This window comes from Adiantum capillus-veneris, chromosome 25, assembly GCF_014529385.1.
Source record: "Adiantum capillus-veneris isolate H3 chromosome 25, ASM1452938v2, whole genome shotgun sequence".
Classification (NCBI taxonomy): domain Eukaryota; kingdom Viridiplantae; phylum Streptophyta; class Polypodiopsida; order Polypodiales; family Pteridaceae; genus Adiantum; species Adiantum capillus-veneris.
The window spans coordinates 114,538,593-114,563,910 of NC_140955.1; the positions used below are offsets into that span (position 1 = coordinate 114,538,593).

Here is a 25,318-nt window from a genome sequence, read left to right on the forward strand (position 1 = left end):
TTAAGAAATGTGATCCTATGGCAAAAAGTAGGGGGGCCAGAGGGCAACCCTGCTTAATAGACCGTTTGACCTCAGAAGAGCCCACAACTCTATCGTTGAATAGGAGCTCTGACTGGCTTCCAGCTCCCAATACACTTACAAGACGACATAGGCGCAGCCTAAAGCCCAGAGCTTCCGTGACGGCTTCTATATATGTCCATGTTATTATGTCATAAGCCTTATCCAGGTCCAACTATAGCAGTACACACTCTTGCTTTGTGACAGTTGCATACTCGATGCCCACCATTGCTGCCAAGATGTTATCGTAAATGGACCTTCCTTTGATGAACCCATGTTGATGGGGAGAAATGATCTTGGTTAGTAGGGGGGCTAGTCTAAGGGCTACTGCTTTAGCAATAATTTTGTAGACCACCGACATCATCATTATAGGACGCCAATGTTTTAGTTGACTACAACAGATCTGTTTGGGGATGGGTTTGATAAGCCCTCTCTTCACGCTTATCTCCAACGACCCTTAGACAATGGATTTATTGGCCAGCCTTGTGATTGGGACCTTGAGATCGTCCCAAAATTCTCTATAGAATTCCACCGTCATCCCATCCCAACCAAGGGACTTTTCCTTGCCAAGGGCTTGCAATGCTAGTGAACATTCGTCTTTGGAAAATGCCCTTTCCAAGAAATTAGCTTCTGAGTGGGCAATCTTCTTCTTGACACTCTGAAGTAAGAACCCTCTGGCTTCTTCCACTTCCTAGGACTGGATCTCTGGCCGTCCAATGATTTGACTAAGATAATTGAGCATCAGACAAGCCATCTCATCCTGGTTATGCACTGATGTCCCTTTCTCATCATCGAGCGAGCGGACGTGGCCTCGGCTCTTCTTGATTTTTAAAGTCCTAAAAAAATGAGCTTGATTAGAGGCTTCCGGTTGAAGGGGAAGTCTCCCTGGAGAGAAGCCTTGCCTTTCTGATATCTTCTAACTGCTCATTAGCAAGGTTAGATTTGGCTTTGAGCCATCATTTGTGCTCATCTTCAGTAGCAAGCCCATTGTCTTTTTTGGAGGTAAGCCATTGTACCTCCGCTGTAAGATGCACAAGGTGTACCTCCCTAACTTTCTTGATTCGAGGGCCCGAGGTTTTGATTGCTTCCTGGATGCTCCAAGCAAAGAGGTCCCACGCATTATGTTTGTTGAGGTCTACATCCTTTTTGAGCTTACCTAGTGCTTTATTGGTTAGATTCCTGAACAGAGGGTCTTTGAATAGGTGTGCCCCTTTACCAACAGTTTTTTCTCACCTCTTGGGGTCTGCTCCTCCATTGTATTCTTCTTAAAATGTATGTGCAGAGGTATGTGACCCGATAGGCCATTTGTTGGGACTACCTTCATCTCCATCAACGATGGTATCCAGTCAGCTTGGTGTGAGCAATAGCATTTGTCCAGTCTGGAGGCAATGTGGGCATACTGGAGGCTTGTGTAGGTGAACCCCGGCGTGCTGTTCCATGGGCCGATTTCCCATAAGTCGATCATCACCCATTTTTCGCACAAACTTTGCCATTTAGATCTTTCCGAGCTAGTCAGCATACTGGAGGAGCCTGTTCTATCCCTGCTCTTTTCTACCATATTGAAGTCGCCAACCAACAACCACTCACCTTCAATAGGAGTATCTCTAAGATGCATCCATAGTTTAGCTCTGTCTTTTGCATTGCAAGGGCCATACACATTCACAATGGTGAAGGGATGCCCTTCCCATCTGATTCTAATCCCCAGGATTCGGTCGGATGGGTGGTTTAGAACCAACTTCGGCTCCAATTCTCTATCCACAATGCTGAGGACGCCACTAAAACCGTTACTTCCTTCTCCATAGAATACTAGTTTCCTTCCTAGGACCTGCTTTCTCTTGCTATGGGCATCTAAGTGGTGTTCCTGGATGGCCTAGCAATTGATTGCCTTCTCCTTTTTAATTTCCTCCCAGAAGATGGTACTCTTCTTACGGGTTTTCAACCCCTTTACGTTCCAAGATTGGATAGTGAGAGACTCCATCATTGATGAGGGGTTCATTGGGAAAGAGGAAGAAATTCTTCAGTATCCGAATCATTTCCCCCTCCCCTCTCCTTGGTCTCAAGAGAATCCGAAGGTTCAAAGACTGGGGATTTCTTTTCTTGGAGTGTTGCAAATGGATTGTGCAGTGGGACAGTGAACCCCCTCCTTTCAGTGGGGTGGAGGACGGACTAGAACCTTTCACCTCAAGTGTTCTCACGGCTTGAAGTACTTTGGAGTCTTTTGCCACTTCCTTCACCCTTTTGGCTCTTTTCAGACCAGGGTCTTGAATAGCCATCACCGTTGTCACTGTCATAAATTTTGGGGTAGCAGCGGGAGTAGTGATCTTATTATTATTGCATGCTTCTTCGAAGATTCGTTGTATGGGAATCGATTCCTCCACAATCTTTTCCTGCATTTTTAAATCCATCATACCCTTCCCTGCATTTGCCCCTTCGTTACTACCTCCTTGCTTCTCCAGCCCTTCCATCTAGGTTTCCATTTCATTGGTGGCCTATGCTGCTGGAGCTGCAGTACCCTTAGACTTCAAGGGGAAATCCTTGGCAAAGTGTCCAAAGTTGTTGCATTCAAAGCATGCTCCAAAGTATGTTCCAAAGTTGAGCGGAATAGTAACAAGCCCAGCTCCGACATTGATAACCATGCTCTTAGGTGGTGTTTTAGACACATCCTAGCCTATACAAACCCTGTTTGAGGTTTTGCAAAACCCCCTCTTGCTAGGTATAAATAAGGGAGTGCCCAATTGACTAGCGAGCATCCTGAGATTATCCCACAGCTAGCTAGGTAGTCCCACAAACTCAACCTAGACCGGATGAAACCCTTGTAGAGATTCAGCTAAGTCGAACACTGGCTCCCAAGGCACCACACAAAAGAAAGTCTTATTAAATACTAGGGGCCCTTTGTCGAGGATCTTTTCCACATATGAGGCCTCTTTGAATCTCACTGAACAAAACCCTTTAGCACTAGTTTGGTACCAAAACAGGACACTTTAAGTGTCCTTTTTTAACAAATTTAAATAAAATGCTACTTGTAGCAGACAGTTTATTTAAGAAAACCCTCTTGATATGCTTAAATATGTTAGCTAAAGGGTCTTTTAAAAATATAACCTTGCATTTTAAAGTCTATCATGATCAAGAACTATACTCATCAAGTTGACCCTCATAAGACAACGATTGACGCTTTGAAGAAATCGCCTTTACAAGATCAAGAAAAAAATGAAGCAACCTTGTAGAAAATTTTAGGTGATTCTTCCACAATTTTGCTATAGATAATTGAAAGTTTCATGTGCAAAAAAATTGACTTTGGAGTATATAAAATAATGAAAATTTCCATGTGTTTGATATGGTTATTTCAAGCATATCATTGTATACATAGAAAAATATGTTTGTGATGTATTTGTGAGTTTTAGAAAGTGATACATTGCTTGCCCTTTCCATTAAGCACTCAAGTTGGCAAGTAGAAGGGTTTTGGTATGCAACAATTATTGGATCATTTTAAATATTCAAAACTGCATAAGAGAAAACTTTCATATTTTCATTCTTGAGACATAAGCATTCAAAACCTCAAATAATATCAAACTTTCCATGTAGATCAACTAATTGTATCAAAGTACGTGGTACATACACAATTGGGGTGCCTAAAACCTTGGTTTCAATGTTATTATGCAGAACTCAAGATTTTCAAGAGTTTTTGCACGATAAAAAATTCAAGATAGAGTTCAAGCAACGAGATTTAATTGAGTTAGGGAGCCCAAAAAATTCGTAGTTTCTTGGTTTAAACATATAAAGTCATTTGTAGTCATCAAATTGCACTAGAATAGTACCAATTTCATAAGAGGACCTTTGGAAGACCAAAATTATGCTCTTATTCAGCACGTGCTCAAGTATGAAATTATGTCTATAGCTTGCATGTGACTTGACAACTAATCTTTGAAGTGCATGCCATCGTTTTGTAACACTAAGTGCTAACACTTGGCTTTTATAAACATCAAAAAGGCCATCTTTACAAAAAGTTATAATAATTTTATGATTTTTTTGGCAAAAGAACTTGAAATTTTACTAAAATTTATGTCTTAGAACTTACCAGAATTCTCTCCATACAGATTTTATTTTGATATGGAGAAAAATCCAGTGTTTTCTTTCCCCCATAACTGTTGAAATTAGGGTTGCAGAGAAACGCACACAGCTTGGAGAAGAAGGAGGAAGCTCAAGGCACACAATAGAGAGTCTGTTACTTAGTGTGCAATGGAAAGATAGATAGCCCTAGAGTGATGGGCGTATATACAATGCTCGGGGGGGGGAAACCTCCTAAAGAGGGAAAAAATGCCCCGGCGGTCCTAGTGTGTTCACACACATCACTACCACATGTATATGGTAACAAACCCCCCCGGAGTGATGCGGTGAACGAGAGCTGGCACATGAGTAAAGGGAAGTGCCATGCCTTGAGGACATGATCAGTCCACAAAGGGGAGTAAGCCCAAAGCTTTGCGGAAAGCTTCAAGCTTCTCACGAGACAATGCCTTTGTGAAAAGATCTGCAAGGTTGTCCTGTGTTGGCATATAAGCCAAGCTGATCTCTCCTGCTGAGAGCCTGACATAGTAGTAATGTACCTCAATGTGCTTTGTGTGAGCATGAAAAACTGGGTTCCTCATAGCCCGCCAATGCGCTCTGACTGTCAGTGTAGATAGTGTTGGCAGTGTCTTGTCCAACACCCAAATCAGCCATAAGGCGTCTGAGCCATACACACTCAACTGTAGCTGTGAAGACTGCCCTGTACTCAACCTCACAACTGGAAGTGGCCACAGTAGGTTGCTTCTTGCTCAACCATGATATACATGAACTGCCAAGCATGAAACAAAAACCACTTGTGGACACTCGCGTGTCAAAACAACCAGCCCAATCTGAGTCCGAAAAAGCATGTAAGTCTGGTGGCAATGATCCCCCCTTGGGATAAAAGAAGCCAAGATGTAAAGTGCCACTAAGGTAGCGGAAAATCCTCTTGACAGCCTGCCAATGCTTAGAACCTGGGCTATGCATAAATCTGCTGACCTGTGAGACTGCAAACTGAATATCCCGCCTCATGTTGCATACATAACTGAGGCAGCCAATAGCAGTTTGGTAAAGGGTTACATCAGCAGGATCGCCATCATCATGTAGACTCAACTTCAAACCTGTTTCCATGGGAGTGGCAATAGGTTTGCAATCCTCAAGTCCAAACTTACATAGCAATGTCTTTATGTAACTTTTTTGACACAAGGCAATACCACCATCACACTGCTTAAACTGTATACCCAAGTAATAATGCAACAGCCCCAAATCTTTCATCTTGAAAGTAGCATTCAAATCAGCCTTAAATTCAGCAATATGTCTCTCATTTGGTACAGTGATCAACAAATCATCGACATAAAGAACCACAATGAAAAATACATCATCCTCACGCTTTACATACGATGTGCTTTCTGTTGGACTGTTACGAAAGCCTCGTTTGACCAAATGAGTGTCACCTTTCTCATACCAAGCACGAGGAGATTGCTTCAACCCATACAAAGCCTTCTTACATCTACACACTTTGTCCTCTTGTCCTTTTATGACAAAACCGCGAGGCTGCGTTACATAAACTTCCTCAAATATGTCACGATTTAAGAAAGTAGTAACAATGTCTGATTGATGTAAATCCCAACCAAAATGAGCTGCCAATGCACATAGAAAACGCCCAGTAGTCATACGACAAGTGGGAGCAAAATTCTCTTCACAATCTATGCCTTTTTGCTGTGCATAACCCTTTGCAACAAGTCGAGCCTTATGGCGATCGATCTCACCATCCGGCTTGCGTTTCAACTTGTAAACCCACTTCGTACCAATGGCCTTTTTGCCAGGAGGCAAATCACATAAAGTCCATATGTGTAATGGAATTGGCCTATTTAATTTGAGAGTAGCGGAAATGAATGAAAGTACGTTTGAGAAATGACTTTGTGAGCATAGCCGGTGAACATAATTGAATATAGCAACATAATCATAGCAGTTAGTTAACTTGGCATGAATAATACTTTTGCAAGAGAGAGAATTTAGAGAACATGACAACAGTTGAGGATCGGATTTATGTGGAGCCGGTCCCCCCTTCAATAGGCATTTGTATTATGATTTCTCCAATTAAGAAAGAGTTGTTACAATACAATCTTTGTGTTCCTTGTGACCTAGGTGATGCAATGAAGATGGAAAGCTTCATGCATCACAAACATAATATAAACTTGAAGAAAGATTTAACTATCCCAAGCCTCAGTCCCAAGACCTCAAACACCTTCGAAGGTGGAGAGAGCTAGCAAGGAATGAGGGTAGGGAAGAGGAAGAAGAAACATTTCATAGGAGAAAGAATTAGTTCCTCACTTATCATAACTCTTCTTGCTAGCATATATAATAGCATAGTAATGAAGAAGATGGAGATGGCAAGCTTAAGCATTGAAGCATAGCTCTTGGTTGGATTTGCACTCCATATCCAAGAGTGTTGGTGTAGGCTCTCAACCTCTACTTGCTTGGAGAAGGAGAGGGAGCTCTTGCACTTTGCATAGCACACAATGAGAGTGTGTGTGGGTGAGTATACCCCCTAAGAAACCCCCTAGCTTTCTTGGGTCAACCCCCCTTGTAGCTCATCCTTGAAGCTCATTGGACCCCTCCAGGCCTAGCCAATCATAAGCAGGAGGCATTACAAGCAGCAAGGGCAGCCTTGAGACAAGTGTCCCCCTTTCCCCTTTGAGAGAGAGGGCTAGATAAATGCTAAATCATTTAGTTAAATCTCCTAAATTATTATTGGACCCCTTTGGGTGGCCAACCAATAGGCTTCAGGCACACCATGAGGGCAACATGAGGAGGAACTTGACAAGTGTCCCTTTTGCTTTATTTGTACCATGCATGCCTTGTGTGAGTGTGTGGGTGTTCTCTCTCATCCCCCCTCATGTAGGGCTCGCCCCCTCCTTGTAGGGATTGAATATTTGACTTTTTGACACATCAAGCCCCTCATACATAGGCCCAGTTCCCACCACAAGCTTGGCCGTTAAGCACTTTAAGCTTGGGTTAGGTTCTCACCTTAAGTGCAACCCTAGCATCTCAAGCATCTAAATAATTAAGCACCTCAAGGATCTCAAGCACCTGAATCATCAAGCACCTCAAGCACCTTAGTCATCAAGCAGGACAAGCACCTCGAGCTGGGTCGGGTTCCCGCGCCTCAAGGTCAGCCCTACCTTACCTAAGGTCAAAGGACTTTTACACACATTATTGGAGGTCTTCAATGAAGCTAACCCTAAGGTCTTATGCTCCATTGGTTAGCCTTGCTCTTTGATAGACCATCTCTCATTTGGGCCCCTTTACCATTTGCCCCATGTTGAGATAGATCTATAAGCACATGTCTATATCTCAACCCTTGTTCCCGTTTATTCTCCCACATTAAGTGATCAGTTTAATATGAGAGAATCATTTGGGTTGGTTAGATATTAGATATTAGATTTTATGACATTACCTCTCTCTTGAAATCATAGTCGTCCTCGACTATGAGGTAGAAGAGATAAAGCCTTAGGCATTAGTCAATTTTACTTAGCGAGTAGAGGATCCCTTTTTATCCTACGACATCTTTCCAAGATGGATGACTAATCCATTTGGTGCTTGGTAGACATAGCTTCCGCAAGCATGTCTACTCTTTAGTCCATTTCATTCTCCCAAAGTAGAGTGACCAATTCTACTTGGTGTTTGAGAGACGTCATCATCATAAAACATGATTCTAAGCATGCATAATAGTTAAATTTGTGCACAATTAAAAAGAGGACTAGTCTGATAAGACAAAAATGTGAGTCATTTAAAAGAAATTTGTATATTTGCTTACTCTAATGTAGCATTGTAAGCATTGACAAGGTTCATACTATCCTTAAGCTGTATTCCTTGCATCCATCTAGCATCTTCAAAAGGATAATTTTTGAACTTAATAAGATACCGTCGGATAATCTTACCATGTCGTAGTACCTTGTCTTCATGCCAAAGGATAGCTTCGGGTTGTAGCACCTCTTCTTGGTCTTCAACTTCGGGAGGGTCTTCAATAATTGGTTCAGTTGGTGGCTCTTCTTTGTAGGGCTTAAGTAGGCTTACATGAAAGGCATTGTGTATGAGCCAATGGTTGGGCAACTTGAGTTGATAAGCTGTCTCATTGATGGGCTTTAAGATTTGGAAAGGACCATAGTATCTTTTTGCTAGTTTAGCATAATACTTTTGATGGCCCGTAGGATTTTTGTCCATTGTTTTCCTTAATCGAGCCTTAGGAAACTTGAGTAAGACCCAATCATTTTCTTTGAACATTAAGGCTCTTCTGTGCTTATCAGCAGCAGCTTTCTGCCTTTGTTGAGAGATGGATATAGCCTCCTTAATCTTTTGAAAAGATTATTGTAGGTCACAGCTATACTCATCGGCGGCGAAGATCTTCCCATGTACTTTGAGTAGCAAGGGACTTTTAGGTCTTCCCTCAATGATCTCAAAAGGTGCTTTTCCCGTAGAAGTATGTACAGTATTATTGTAGGCATACTCTACAAGAGGTAAGTACTTTTCCCATTGTGAGCGTTGATCTATTTCGGTAACATAAGTCTTGAGTAGATCGAGTATCGTAAGATTGGCTATCTCACTTTGGCCATCCGTTTGTGGGTGATAGGCCGAAGAGAAATTCAATCTTGTTCCTAGATTTTCAAAGAGACCTTTCCAAAAATTACTGGTCATTCTAGGATCTCTATGTGACACGATGGATGTGGGTAATCCATGGTGCATGAAAATCTGAGATATGAAGAGAGTTGCCATTTGATGTGTCTTAATAGTCTTTTTGACAGGAATAAAATGTGCTTGCTTGCTAAACCTGTCGACTATTGTCCATATTCCTGTATTCCCATGGATAGACTTGGGTAATCCAAAGATGAAATCCATGGATATACTCTCCCATGGTGAATTTGGGATAGGCAATGGCTGGAGTAATCCAGGTTGCTTCCCTCTATCATACTTGGTCTTTTGGCATACTGCACATTTTGAAACATACTCTTGTATGTCCACTTTCATGGTAGGCCAATAGAAGTACGTCTCTACTCCTCCGAGAGTAGGTTGAATATCTCTATGCCCCACATATGGAGGAGCATGGGATTCATACATAACTTTCTCATGGAAGGAATGGGTAACACATAGCCTATTGCCGTGGAGAAGATAACCATCCTACAAGGTGAATGGTTCCTCTTTCTTCCCCAAAGCAAGGGCTGACATTATGTCTCTAAAGTCAGGGTCAGTAGCATACTCATCTATCATAGAGGATAGATCATTGTAAGTAGCTATAGACACCGCATTAACTTTGGGTCGACGTGAAAGTGCATCGGCCACTTGATTGTGCTTACCAGCTATGTGAGCAATATGGAAATTAAATGCGAAAGAAAATTTGCCCACCTCATTTGTTTGTCGGAAAGCTTGGTTTGCGTCATGAAATACTTGAGACTTTGGTGGTCGGTTCGTAGGATAAATGGAGTCCCCAATAGGTAGTGCTTCCATGTGTCTAGGGCATGTAGAACATCTAAAAGCTCTTTCTCATAAATGCCCAAGACTCGTTCATCAATATTGAGCCTTCGGCTCTCATATGCTATGGCATGCCCTTCTTGAAGCAAAACTACTCCAAGGCAATCACCACAAGCATCACATTGGACCTCAAATGGCTTTGAGAGATCCGGAAGCACGAGGACTGGTTGGGAAGTAAGCTTCCCTTTGAGATTTTCAAAAGCATTTTTCTCCTTAGCAATCCATACAAACTTAACGTTCTTCTTAGTTAAGTCGTGTAGTGGTCCTGCTACTTGAGAGATTTTGGCTATGAAGCGTCTATAGTATGCGCACATACCAACAAAGCTTCTTAGCTCATGTAGATTTCTTGGGTTAGCCCATGCTTTTATTACCCCTAACTTTGATGGATACATTCGGATACCATCATTAGAGATAATATGACCTAGGTATTGAATCTCTTGAAGGAAGAATTCGCTTTTCTTTTGGTTGAGAAAAAGCTTATTCTCCCTCAATGCTTGAAAAATCACTTGGAGATGTTGCTTATGTTCCTCCAAAGACTTGGAGTAGATGATGATATCATCAAAGAACACTCCAGTGAATTTGCGGTATGGTCTAAAAATTTTCTCCATCAAACGATTAAACGTAGCTGGTGCATTAGTCAAGCCAAAAGGCATGACTAGATATTCATAAAGACCAAATGTTGTGCAAAACGCGATCTTTAAGATATCTTCATCCACTATCCTTATTTGATGATAGCCACTCTTAAGGTCAATCCTACTCAAGTAGGTAGAGCCTTGTAGCTTATCAAACAGATCTTCTACCCGAGGTATGGGAAATCTGTTTTTGATAGTGATATGGTTTAGTGCTCGATAGTCCACACGCATACGGTATGTACCATCTTTCTTTTGCACTAAAAGGGCTGGAGAACAAAAGGGAGAGGAACTAGGCCTCACCATCCCTTTGTCTACCAGCTCTTGTACTTGCCTCATGATCTCCTCTTGTTGAGCTTGTGAGACTCGATAAGGAGGCTTGTTAGGTGGTGAGCTTCCAGGAAGGAGCTCAATGCGATGGTCATCGTCCCCTCGTTTTGGAGGTAAGTCCATAAGGATATCATCGATGAACACATCTTGGAATCCTTTTAGAAAATTAGACAAGTCTAACTCTTTTTGATTCCTACCATTTACATTTGATGAAACATTAGTATCTTTTAGAGACTCTTTGACAAAAATCATGTACGCAGAAACTGAGCTCTTCATTGACTTATCAAAAGCAAGAGGATTTACAAGTGGAATAGTGCGACCACGCTCACTAGCATCTATATACATGTTCTTTCCCCTGTAGGTGAAGTAGATTTTCCTTTCAGGGAACTTCATGTTGGCAGCCATGCGATCAAACCAGGGTGCCCCTAGGATAACACCCTCATGTTGGAGAGGAGAGATGAAGAAGTCTTCTTTGTCGACATAGCTTTGGACATGAAGCCTCAACTTCCCAATCAAGGGAGTAACGGAGGCTTGTTGTCCCTTGAAAGCTGCATCAGCCACTACTATATCTCCCATCTCAAAAGCTTGAATGCCCAAATTGGTGGCCAACTCCGTTGATATGAAGTTGAGAGTAGAGCCAGGGTCAAACAAGATGAAGGCATCATGCTCTCTTACCTTTACCCAAGCATACGAAAGTGATGATCCTTTGCAATGAGCATCCTCTTTTGGAGCTTCGATGGTGGAAGCCCTAGGAGTCTCATTGCGAGTATTCTTCTTGGGGCAAGAACGATAGCCATGTCCTTGCTCCCCACACTTGAAACACTTATGGTCCTTGCGAAAAGCTTCAAGCTCTTCAGGAGAGAGTTTGTTTTTACCTTTGTAAACTCCCTTCTCCTTGGACCCATTGTTGTTGTTGGTGGAATTGACTTGGGAAGTATTTTGAACATTGGTTTTCCCCTTTGCATCATTTTTGTCTTTGTTTTCCATGGGCTTGACATTACGTCTAGCCCCTTGATGGAAATTGATGCGTGAAGCAACCATGGTGTGATGGATTACTTCGCTAATAGTACCAGGCCGTTGAGAGTTGATGTATTCGGCCATCTCTTCAGGTAATCCCGCACAAAATTGCTGCCTTTGCTCGGCAAAGTCTATCTTTTGAAAGACAGTAGCCTTGAGATGTAAATCCCAAAACTTGTCTACATATTTGTGGATAAACTCATGGGAGAGGAGCTTCAAGCTGCACCATTCGGTAAGCACTTTGTCCTTTGCATTGCTTGCAAGGAATTGCTTCATGATGGAAACTCGTAGAGTTTTCCATGTCTTTGGAACTTCACCATTTCCACGAAGGCTAGCCCACCATTGACGAGCTGATTTTTGGAAGTGCATAGCTACATGGCGTAGCTTGGAGGACTTTGTGAAGCCCTCATCTCCAAAGGCCACATCAAATTGTTGGATGAAGGCCAACACTTTGTCAATAGCACTGAAGGTGCCATCATAGGTGAGAAAAAAGATACTCTTTCCTCCCTCCTTGAACTTCTTTAGCTTTTGTGACCTTCTGCATGCAGGAAATGATTTGCGATGTCCTCCCCTCTTGTATTCTCTAGGGGAATAACCATAACTTTCATCGGAAGAGGAGGAAGGTGAAGAAGAAGGAGAAGAGGGTGACCTCTTCCTAGCCCTTTTCTTCCTTTGTTTCCTCTCTTTCCTTTCAGAGTAATGAGGAGAAGGACTATGTGTTGATCTTTTCCTCTTAGGAGGAGTGGGCGATCGTTTAGACCGCCGTCTTCGTGGAGCCACATCTTTAGAGGAACTTAAACTTTCATTGCTTTCTTGCTCTTTGGATTCCTCCTCTCGAATGGGAGAGAGTCTTCTTTTGGGTGTCTCTTCAAGAGGCCTCCTAAGCTCTCTCTCCTCTTGGAGAGGAAGGGAAATTCCATAAGCACGAAGTTGTTGAGTAACTTCGGCTTGCAAAGCAGGGTTTCCCATAGCTTGTTGCAACCTAGTGACGAGATAATTCACAAACATGGGAGCATCATCATTAGCACCTTCATGTGCAAAATCAAAGCTATCAATGTTCATTCTACTCTCTTGATTATTGTCAGCCATGTTAACAAACTTTATGTATGTACTTAGTGTATGCTTTGGCAATTCAAAACCTTAGTTACCACTCCTCTTAGCCTTTGAAAATTGTCTCTTAAGTATCTACACCCACGGCTCGAAGTGGTTAATTATAAAGAGTAGAGGAGTAGGTCTAACATAGCAGAGTTGCCAAGGGCTAGCTCCTTTCGGACTTCTTATCGCTCAATAATGGTAAAGCCATAGGCAAATCTAAAAAGACTCCATTATTAAGTCCAAAGCTCTCAAGATGTGCACCATCCCCCACATAGTGGGCTCAACAAAACCGATAATAGATCCCAATGCCACTTACCCTAATATAATTAACAACATCAACCATTTATAGGCTACTTAAGGACCTCTCTTCTTAAGCAAGAAAAGAGAAACCAAATGCTCTGATACCAATGTAATGGAATTGGCCTATTTAACTTGAGAGTAGCGAAAATTAATGAGAGTACTTTTGAGAAATGACTTTGTGAGCATAGCGGGTGAACATAATTGAATATAGCAACATAATCATAGCAATTAGTTAACTTGGCATGAACAATACTTTTGCAAGAGAGAGAATTTAGAGAACATGACAATAGTTGAGGATCGGATTTATGTGGAGCCAGTCCCCCCTCCAATAGGCATTTGTATTATGATTTCTCCCATTAAGAGAGACTTGTTACAATACAATCTTTGTGTTGCTTGTGACCTAGGTGATGCAATGAAGATGGAAAGCTTCATGCATCACAAACATAACATAAACTTGAAGAAAGCTTTAACTATCCCAAGCCTCAGTCCCAAGACCTCAAACACCTTTGAAGGTGGAGAGAGCTAGCAGGGAATGAGGGTAGGGAAGAGGAAGAAGAAACATTTCGTAGGAAAAAGAATTAGTTCCTCACTTATCATAACTCTTGTTGCTAGCATATATAATAGCATAGTAATGAAGAAGAAGGAGATGGCAAGCTTAAGCATTGGAGCATGGCTCTTGGTTGGATTTGCACTCCATATCCAAGAGTGTTGGTGTAGGCTCTCAACCTCTACTTGCTTGGAGAAGGAGAGGGAGCTCTTGCACTTTGCATAGCACACAATGAGAGTGTTTGTGAGTGTGTGTGGGGTGAGTATACCCCTAAGCAACCCCCTAGCTTGCTTGGGTCAACCCCCCCTTGTAGCTCATGCTTGAAGCTCATTGGACCCCTCCAGGCCTAGCCAATCACAAGCAGGAGGCATTACAAGCAGCAAGGGCAGCCTTGAGACAAGTGTCCCCCTTTCCCCTTTGAGAGAGAGGGCTAGATAAATGCTAAATCATTTAGTTAAATCTCCTAAATTATCATTGGACCCCTTGGGTGGCCAACCAATAGGCTTCAGGCACACCATGAGGGCAACATGAGGAGGAACTTGACAAGTGTCCCTTTTGCTTTATTTGTACCATGCATGCCTTGTGTGAGTGTGTGGGTGTTCTCTCTCATCCCCCCTCATGTAGGGCTCGCCCCCTCCTTGTAGGGATTGAATATTTGACTTTTTGACACCTCAAGCCCCTCATACATAGGCCCAGTTCCCACCACAAGCTTGGCCGTTAAACACTTTAAGCTTGGGCTAGGTTCTCACCTTAAGTGCAACCCTAGCATCTCAAGCATGTCAAGCACCTCAAGCATCTCAAGCATCTCAATCATCAAGCACCTCAAGCACCTTAGTCATCAAGCAGGACAAGCACCTCGAGTTGGGTCGGGTTCCCGCGCCTCAAGGTCAGCCCTACCTTACCTAAGGTCAAAGGACTTTTACACACATTATTGGAGGTCTTCAATGAAGCTAACCCTAAGGTCTTATGCTCCATTGGTTAGCCTTGCTCTTTGATAGACCATCTCTCATTTGGGCCCCTTTGCCATTTGCCCCATGTTAAGATAGATCTATAAGCACATGTCTATATCTTAACCCTTGTTCCCATTTATTCTCCCACATTAAGTGATCAGTTTAATATGAGAGAATCATTTGGGTTGGTTAGATATTAGATATTAGATTTTATGACAATATGTCATTTTCTATAAGTGCATTATATTCTGATTGCATGGCAGCCATCCAATTTTTTGAATTATGTGCTTCATCAAAAGACAGAGGCTCCTCAATATCATGTAAGCTAGACACAGCCAAAGCATAACAATCTGATGCATAAGATGCATGGCGAGAGCCTGAACGAGTACGACTAGACAAAGGTGCATCCAATTTATTGTCACGCAAAGTGTGCACCGGCCATTTTGGCATACCTCTAGCCTGCTCATTTTCAGCCCTTTCCTCAGCAAGTACATCATGTACATCTGCATCAGTAATAGGCTGATCTATAACATTTTCAGAAACCCCCATAGGCTGTACATTTGCCTCATTGGAACTTACATTTGTATTTCCACCAATGAAAAGAGGCAACAAATTGTCATAAATGTCCTGTGAGCTTACATTACTGTCTCTAGTACATGACAGCAAGAGCTGAACAGAATCTTCCACAAACACTACATCCCGTGAAACCAAAATTCGTTTTGTTTGCGGATGATACAACCTGTAACCTTTGCTTTCAACACTACAACCAACAAAAATACATTTGACAGCCTTATCATCCAATTTTTTGCGTTGTGTTTGTGGCACCAAAGCATATGCCAAACAACCAAAAACACGCATGTGCTCAATAGAAGGCTTTATATCATGCCATGCTTCATATGGAGTAATAGACTGCAAAGCTTTTGTAGGACACCTGTTTAGTACATAAGTGGCACACATGATGGACTCAAGCCAAAAAGAATGCGGCAAAGCTTGACTTTTGACCATACATCGTGCCATTTTCGTAAGTGACCTGTTTTTCCTCTCAGCAACACCATTTTGCTGAGGTGTATAAGGCATTGTACATTGGTGTTTTATCCCACGACTAGCCAGAAATGCATTGAATTCATGAGACATATACTCCCCCCGTCGATCGGAACGGAGGGTGCCCATAGTAAATTTCGAGACATTTTCAGCCATAGCCAGAAATTGTTTGAAGCACATAAAAACTTCGGACTTCTCTTTAAGCGGAAATACCCATGCATGCCTGGAGTAATCATCAATAAAAGTCACGAAGTAAAGGTAATTGCCCAAGGATGGAGTTTGCATGGGCCCACAAACATCACTATGCACAAGCTGCAACCTGCATGTGGCCCGAACTGAACCATCCTTTGGAAACTTAGAACGCTGCATCTTACCCAAAATATAGCCTTCACAAACATGTTTGACAGGTGCTTCAAGAGGCGGCAAAGAAGTAACCATATCAGATTTCTGCAAACGTACCAAACTGGCAAAATTCAAATGACCAAAACGTACATGCTAAGTTTTGCATCTAAAATAGCTGTTGAATCTGCAACAGCATTTGCAAAATTTTGTCCACACTTGTCATACAAAGTGAGCTTATACAGCCCACGACACAAAAGGCCAGATGCAACAATTTCATCACCAAAACTGAGATCATGAATTGCATATCTGTCATCCACAAATTTGACTACAAGTCCAAGTCTAGCAAGTGCGGATATAGACAAGAGATTCTTCTTGATCCCAGGTACATAAAGTGTATCAACAAGTGTGAAGGAACTACCATTGCAGTAGTAAGCACAATCTTTCCAACTCCCTGAACCGGATAAGAGGTGTTGCTGGCACAAGTGACTGAATTTCCATGAGGGACAGACTCGAGAGAGGTAAACAATTCACGATGTGAGGTAATGTGCTTTGTAGCACCACTGTCAAAATATCACACATGTGAATCTGCAGCAACTGACAAGCATGCATCATGGACAGCAGGATTGTAAGTGCACTCTGCGCTAAAAGCCCATTTTGCATCAACATCAGCAACACAATCTCCTTTCACAGAAGACTCAACAATGGCTGCATCTGTAGTGGAACCAGCATTTGCAGTGGAACCACCCTCTTTCTTCTTAGCCTCTTTGGCCTTCAACGTAGGACACGACTTGATCAAGTGATCATTAGCTGTACAATAATGGCAACGAATCTTCTTTTTGCCCTTATCACTAGAATTGCCAGACGAAGTGCTACCAGCAGAAGCATTGGGAACAGAAGTTTTGCCACTCGCAGTAGAACCATAAGAAGTGGCTGCATTGCTGCTACCACCCTTTCTTTGAGAAGCAATACAAGCCTCTTCAACTACAGGCTATCTAGTCTTGTTTTTTCTGGAAAGTGACTCTTGCAACAGCAATGTGCATACTGCATCAAACTTGACAACTTCTGGATTTCGTTGGGTCATAAGTCTCCAAGTACTAGCAAAAGTCTGGTAAGAATCTGGTAAGGCATCAAGAACAATCTGCACAAGGGAACTGTCTAAAATGACTTCACCTGCAGAAATAAGCTGCTCATTGATATCCTTGACACTAGCAAGGAAAGTGTCCATATCATCTTCCTCATGTATAATCTTTAACTCCAGCTCTTTACGCAGCAAAGCAATTTTAGCCTCATTGCGACTTGCATAAAGACCTGCTAGAATATCCCAAGCCTGTTTTGCAGATTTTGCTGAACGAATGTGAGGAACAATGGTGCGCTTCACAGAAAACGCAATCAATGCATGAGCTTGCGCATCCTTAAAATCCCAACGAGCTTGTTCTGCCGTAGGCAAAACAACTCTAATAGCAACAATCCTTGCAGCAAGACCTGCAACATCCTCAACATCGCCTATATCCTCAAAACCAGGACGTACATCAATGCCTTGCACAATGTTCTAGACGCCCTTTGATACAAGAACATGTTGCATCATATAAGCCCACATAGAGTAGTTGTCCCTATCCAACCTGTCCTCAACAACAAACATCTTGAACACATCTGTGTTGTTGTCAGCCATGGTAAATGCTGCACTTGATGTGAAAACTGCCCGAAAATAGGAGAAACGGAGCCGGAACAACACGTGCTATATAGCACAAACCGTAGAAGACTGTAAGGCACACGTTATGCAGAAATTCTGCACAAAATGACGAAATTGCCTGTGCAGACCTGCCTGTAGTGGAAACGGAGGCCGAAATGAGCCCGAATAAAAAATCTGAGCAGACTTAGATCTACGAGCTCCCCCGAAATATTTGTCGACCTGCGAGCGCTTGCCAAACCTCACTGTAATCGGAGAAAGTGAGCAGGCGTGTGCTGGAGCAGCTGGGCGACTAAGCCCGAGAGGACATAACCTGCTCTGATACCAATGGTTGGAATTAGGGTTGCAGAGAAACGCACACAGCTTGGAGAAGACGAAGGAACCTCAAGGCACACAATAGAGAGTGTGTTACTTAGTGTGCAATGGAAAGATAGATAGCCCTAGAGTGATGGGCATATATACAATGCTCGGGGGAAAAAACCTCCTAAAGAGGGAAAAAAATGCCCCGGCGGTCCTAGTGTGTTCACACACATCACTACCACATGTATATGGTAAGAATAACCAATCTATGGTAGACGCAAGGTGTAAAAAACTTCTTTCTAGCTTGACAAATAAACTGCCAAAACTTGGTAGAAAAACAAGACACTTTAGTGTCTCAGGACACTAAAGTGTCCAATTACAGAACTAGTGTTAGCTAGGTAAAAAGTACTTTCAGCTGCTCCTCCATGACCAAGAATTTGAGGGCCCTGAAGCCATTGAATCATCTCAAACCAGTTCGGGATTCTTCCACTGAATCCAAATACCAACCTTAGCTGAGCTTGCCTGGCTAGTTGATTTTTGATAAGTGTTGGTGGAATCGCTATAGTAATAGCCTCGGCAACCTCCACCTGCTGTGGCAAAGACTTTCTTAAAGCATAATAGGCCCAATCTGCTAACCCGTCTTCAACCAGCCCACTATGATATGTTTGGGAGCAAGTTCTTTTGTTGTTGTTAAGGACAGACTCAATCCTTTTGTTGACTTCCATGAGCTCTTGTTGAAGTCTAGCTCTTGTATTCTGCAGTTTTTCGATATCTCCTTCACATGACATCCCTTCTGATGAACCTTTTCCATAATCCTTAGAGTTAGGCCCTTAAGTATGCTAGCAAACGAGATGCTTGCCTGCGCGCTGCAGATGCACTTGATGCCTTATTAACGTTTGGACAGATGGGACCCTGAGGAACCCCGTCTTTGAGGGTTTTTACCTCGAATTTGAACCCTTGCGCTGAGGACATTTTCTCCCTTGTTTCCTCAAAGGGTACTTTTTTGATCGAGACAGGTTTGTCCTTTTCCGTGTTTGAAGCTTTTGGCGAATTGGGGCTTGACATTGTCGCATCCTCCAACGGTCTCAAGACCGAGCCGTCGCCTTCATCCATCGGCACAGCTAGCTCCATTTCGGGTATTTTACCCTCCGCAAGCATCCTTGAAAATTTGACAATATCAGGTTCCATTGTCAAGACACTTGGTTACCCTTAAGACCGTAGGAGCAACAAGGCTTTAGAGCCCGCTCCCTGGATAGGTAAAATGTGTGAGCAATAAGGAGTATGCAACGAACAGGAGGCGGGTCTGGAGCTCAAGTAAAATGTCAAAAAGTAGACAAAATGCTCCCAAGCAGACTTACAAAACTTGATTAAATTCAAGACCTTAATGACAAAAGGGCTTCAAGGAGATAATAATCGTTCTATCACATAGATAATAATCGCCTTCTCTTCTTGGATAATAATCTACTGCCTACTACTGGCTCCCACAAAAATAAAAAAATGCATTTGGAGGAATATGCCATGTCGCGTCCCCCTTACTCTCTCTTCCTCCCTTGCATGAATGTCTGCAGGCCAGTCGCGTGTTCTCTCTCTCTCTCTCTCTCTCTCTCTCTCTCTCTCTCCCCTGACATCTCACAATATCTGCAGTCCAATCGCCCTCTTCTTCACGCGAGAAGGCCTGCAGAGGGAGGGGAGGAACCTTGAGACAAGGGACGACAGAGGCGTGAGAGGTGCAAGGGCGGATGCGATTTGCACAGAGAGAGGAGTTTTCTATTTTGCGAGCTCGAGAGAAAGACAAAGAAAAAGAGAGAGATAAAAAAGGAAAGTATTTCCACCTGATTTGCCCCTTGTGCTTTCCCTGTAAATCCTTCCCTTTTCGATTTCAAAAGAATACCATTATTTTTTGAAAATTTTCTAGCTGGTACCCCCTACTCGCAAGGAGTCAAAATTACTTATTGCGGCTCTACTGGATCCTCTTTAAAAAAAAATTGCATTTCTCAAGAGATTCCCTACCTCCCCACCTTTCCTCTCTCGACCACGCCTAACCCTCCTCTCGCAGCGCTCTCCTTCCTCGGCCTTCCTCGATCGTCTGTGCCTCACGCATCAACCCCTCTCTCTTTTACCCTCTCTCGTATCCCTCTTGACATTTGCTATCTTTCCCATCCATTCTCCATCATCCCTTTGTCTGTTGTAATCCCCAAGACCTGCATGATAGAGAGTGCTTATGCTCGGGGACAATTCAGAGACCGAGAGAGAATGGACATGAACCTCGAGAGAGAATGGGCATGAACCTCGCCAACATTGCTCCCAGGTCCAGCCGAGGTAGAGACTTGACGCAGACATAGACAGAGAGGCCTTGCCTCACGGAGAGAAAGACAGACCCCTCCCTCGCGAAAGAGAAAAGTCATTCTTTCTGGAAAAAAGAGAGAGAAGAAGAAGAAAAAGAAAGTTTTACGTCGTAGGAAACTATCCCAAGAGACGTTAAAGATCTAGCCGACGAGGAGTTGAACTCAAGACCTGTTATTCAAGAGGGAAATGGCATAACCAATCTACCACACTTGGGTGATAGAAAGGTTATATATATAGAGAGAGAGAGAGAGAGAGAGAGAGAGAGAGAGAGAGAGAATTCTCCATGCAGTCCAACGTCGTGGATCTCCGACGATTCCTCCAATTTCCTTTTCAAGGAGCCAGCACTGAACTCAAGACGATTAGACATACTAGTCCATTGTCAATTTTATTAGCTAGACTCTTTTTAGATTTCATTTTCTCTGTAACCGTGACTTGAAAATTCAAGGGTAGTTTTTTGGCAGCGAAATGATCGAACGTAGGTAGCGCAGGTGTTTGACTTTCAGATGCAGTAGGCTAACCACTCACACCGCTCTCACGTGTTGCACTAGGAATGATTTTTTCTGTCCAAAAAAACAACTCAGGCTCGGTCTATCCACGAACTCTGGCATGCCTGCCTTCCTTGCGACTCTCGTCTACGAGCTAGAACCAGCGCCTGCCATGTGCCGTCGCCCCTGTGCCCTTCTCTCCTTGCTCAGCAACTCGCACCCCATTTGCCAACTCGCTTGCCTCATCAGGCGGTTCCTTTCACTTCAATGAGCCAAAATAAAAATGAGAGCATCATCTCGAGATTCCATATAATCGAGATTTTTCAAAAATCGTAGGGACATACTCAGGCGTGCTGAAGTGGGGGAATGCACTGCACTAGATAATCGGCGCTGGCCGACCAGGTCGCAGATAGTGATGCATGCAGGGGTCCTCTACCTTCGCCTTGAGCAAAGCTTAAACGGAAGCACTCACCAGATCGCAGATAGCGATGCATGCAGGGGTCACTACCTTTGCCTTGAGCGACTCGCAAGCCGAGTCACTCCCAACTCTGACACAAACCTCGGGAGCTAACGCAAGGTAGCTCAATCATTACGGCCACACCTTGGTCACGCCTGATCCTCCACCCGCAGTAGGTCGTCAACACCGTCTTCACCTTCCCCAGCACTCTCAGCTCGTCAAGCTCCTGGTCTCTCAGTGTGCCAAGGTACACTCACACCCACCTATGAAAACACACGCACACTCACACACACATTTGCAACCACCTATTTGCTGATGTTTTTCACTCATGCTATAGCGCGTTGTCTGTTTGTTTAGTTTACTTTAGCTGTTGTATTTTGATGATTGCAGATGTGTGTGAAATAAAGAGGCGGGAGATATATTTGCTGAATTTTTGTTTGTGCATAGACCTCAGATTGAATATTTTGCTGAAGTATCACCATGTGGTCTATTTGTTTTGTTTTCGATTTGCTGCTAGAATTTGACAGGGGCAGATGTGTGTGTTATAGTGCTTGTTGACATGTTGATATGTTATCCTAATCTATGTTGTTAATATATTTGCATGTCATGTTCGATCTTGTTAGGTTTAACATTTTATGGCTTGAGAACCTTGGTTCCTAGGACTAGGGTTTTGCCCTGAGAATATACAATTCTTTCAAGAGGGGGTGTAGAAAGATGGTGTCGATAGAAAGATGGTGTCGATAGAAAGGTGGATTGTTATTGGAATTGGGGTTGCTTCTTCAAAATGTCCTCATGAGAGTCGTAATCAATGGTTCTTTTTTTCTCATAACTAGATTCAATTAGCAAGTAGAAGGTACAAGATTTTGCTATAGCTTTCTCCGCATCAATCAGGGCCTTTTTTTTAATGAGAGACTAGTGATAGTCCTTGTGTAAGCCCAACAGATATATATGTACAACTTGAGTAGAGTCGACTTTGCAAAACTTAATGGCCTTCTTAGAGGCAGTGGCATACTTATCAAATGACAGTTTTAATCGAAAGACATTGTAACTTGGCATAAGCATGTATAGGCTCTATTTTTGCTAACTCATTTTTTAATTTAACATGAAATTTAGTCTTTGTCGTAGGCTTTTCTGTCATTTCACGCCACCAAGTGAGTATCTTGCTGTGTGGATAAAGACGAATCGTTAGAATCCTCCTATCATCTTACTCTCGTGTAAGTCAAAACACGTTGTCCACTGCTGGACCCATTTTTATCTCCCAACTCTGTACACTCTTTCTCGTCACCAGAGAAATGAGTGGTCTTGTATAGAATATTTATCGTTAGAGCTAAAGGAGTTCATTGTGAAGTTGTGAAGCAAAAATTTTGCACAAATTGTTTTATTTCCTTCTGTGTTTTTCGCCTCACAAGTCACCAAAATGGACCTCATTCGTAATCGGCGGGAGTGTCTTGAATAGTGTAGATGACGGCGAAAGCGCATTAGCGCGAGTAGATGGGAGAGAGTGCTCGAGAGGGTGGAAATTTCAAAAGTTGATGACGTGGCATGCCCAAACTTAAAGATGTTTTGTCGAGAGGACACTCTAGAGTCAGAGTTTAAAAGCCTAACCCAAGACAACTTGCAGAGTCTGGCTGAGGGCCCAAAGGCAATTAGGATAACCTCTTCCTACTAACAAAACTCGATCGAGGGGCCTAAACTTTTTCTAACCCAATTTGCATGGAAGTGCTGATGTGGTAGTCCCTCCCTAGATTTTGCGTTGACTATTGACGTGGCGTTGCAAGGATTCCGCAATTTTGGAAACAATCCAAGGGGCGCTAGTATTTGGGACCCAATGCTTTTGGAACAAAGCTTTTTATGTTGTTGCTTTTGGCCAGGGGCCCATATAAGTGTGTGAGGGCCTCTTCTCTTGCTAGGTTAGCTCAGAGATTAGTTTGGGAGCATTGTGAGAGAGAAGACCCTCGGACATTGTACCTTTGTGAAGCAATACTAAAGAAATATCGAAAGGGATGCCGGTCTTTGCGGCCAATGCAGCTTGGCTCGGAACTCCGCCGTGTCGTGTTGACTCTCCTCCTCTCTCTCCCTCTATTCAAGTTCCACTTTGTTGTTTGCATTTTTCTCATGTGGTGTTGTAGATCTTTGGGCTGGAGTATCCAAGTCTTTAACAATGGCATTAGAGCTCTGGCGATTTTTCTTCCACAAAGAATTGGATTTCTTTTTTCACATCAGATGGGGATTCAGAAAGTTTGTTAGAGGCTTGGACACTATAATTGGCGTGTACATAGTAGAGGGTTGTACCAATTCAATCACTTGTTAATTTCACGTTTCAATTCAAGCAACCAGAATGTCACTGCGCGCACGAAGACCGACACCCTGTAGGCCCCAAAGATTGACGCCCCTTTCGGTATTTCTTTATTCAATTGAAAGCAAACGGCCGGAACACTTAGACCAAACTCTCACCAAGCTATCCAAACCTGTCAAGGCAGCAAGCTGTAATTCTCTGTTTTGGATTGTTTTGAGTGGAGCAAGCACGTCGTTGCGTGTCTCAAGAGCCCCGTATGCAATGGGACACTTCATCTTTGATCTGGATGAGTTTTCACTCGAGAAAACTCTTGTTTCGATAGAACTGTGCGTACTTGTGCGAGATTAGCAATTAGCGAGCAATTAGCTAATCGGTTCTCGTTTAGAAGACTCTTGCAGTCACAAGACGGGCACCACGTGCCAGTAGAAAAAGAATAGATTGAACAGACTTTTAGCACTTCAATAACAACTGAACTGAAAGAGAGAGATGACATGCGACACGGAGTGGCGGAATTCCACCCCAGAGAGTATTGGCCCCAAACCTTGGCGCCCCTTTCGGTATTTCTTTATATTGCATCAACATAGTATAAGCTGGTAACTCTATGCCCTGCACCTTCTCCAGGAAGCATGCCAGAGAATGAGCCCTTAGCACATATTTAAAGGCCCTTGGCCTATGAAAAGCAGTTTACATGAAAAGCCTTCAAACTCAAAAGCTTATGGTCCAAAAGCAATGCCAAAAAGCTGCTAGCCTAAATTACGGAATTCTTTACAACTGCCACGTCAGCAGTCAACGCAAAACACGGAAATCCGTACAGCCTACCACGTCACCATTGTCAGTGTAATTTCTAGAAATTTGCCACGTCATCAGCTTTTTTGGCGCAAGTCTTTCTATGTGGGTCCTGCTTTATTTTAATCCTTTATGTCACTTGGGGCCCCATCAGGCGGGGTACCCATAAGTTGGTAGGACTTCTTCTTATGTTACTTGTTCTTCTTAGGGTTTAGGCCCCTCGGCCGACATCTGTAAGTTGGCTCCATTCATCAGGGCTTTGACACTTTAGCAGTTTGTGACATCTCCCCTTCTTGAAAGAGAGTAATCGTCCGCGATTACAGCATATCTGCAAAACAACTCAAGTTAGCTTAAAAATTTCTAAGGGTTATTCCGAGGGACATTGCGAGGGACAATCAGTTTGCACTTTTGTTAAGGAGTTAGCTTCTCCTTTCGGCTCTTTTGATCAAGGAGTTGGCTTCTCCTTTCGGCTCTTTTGATCAAGAGTTGGCTTCTCCTTTCGTTCAGATCAAAACTCTTGATAATCTAGCGTAGTAAAATTAGCCATCACACCCTGACCGCACTGAACTTCCACGGGTGTTTTGATGCACTAAAATTACATACCCAGGCAATCTCATCCAATTAGGAATATTCAGTGGTTGGCACATCACAATGCAACACAAATGCTCACATATGCATGTTACAAGACATAGAAACATAAAGTCGTCGATGAACACTCCTCCCGCATAACCTAACAAGGTCCGGGTCAGGAGATATTCAACGACTCCCTCATCACTCCTCCCGCATAACCTAAAAAGGTCCGGGTTGGGAGATATAGAGGCCTTTTACAACCAAACGCCCCCCAGACCGCAGCCTGTGTCGTTTGGAGGTGCTAAGAGTAACCATTGCTCAGACTTCTTAATACTCCTCCCGCATAACCATCCAGGTCCGGGCTGGGAGTCACACAAAGAATTGCGCAGATGTTGACGTGGCAACTGTACGAAATTCCGGATTTTCTTCTGATTGATTACGTGGCAGACTCTACGGATTTCCGCGTTTTGCGTTGACTGCTGACGTGGCAACTGTACGGAATTCTGGATTTTA

The 25,318-nt window shown here is 43.1% G+C and overlaps 1 protein-coding gene across 3 annotated transcripts in view; it reads left to right on the top strand.

Moving 5' to 3' along the window:
- The first annotated feature begins 20,522 nt into the window (after nucleotides 1-20,522).
- LOC147425495 (uncharacterized) overlaps nucleotides 20,523-25,318 on the top strand; it is a 174,524-nt gene continuing 169,728 nt past the window's right edge. For 2 of the 3 annotated variants that reach the window (XR_015186409.1, XR_015186408.1), the window contains exon 1: nucleotides 20,523-21,400. The gene's annotated coding sequence lies outside the window, so the exon portion shown is untranslated. The remainder of the gene's footprint in view (nucleotides 21,401-25,318) is intronic. The other variant, XM_086499874.1, reaches the window with a different exon arrangement.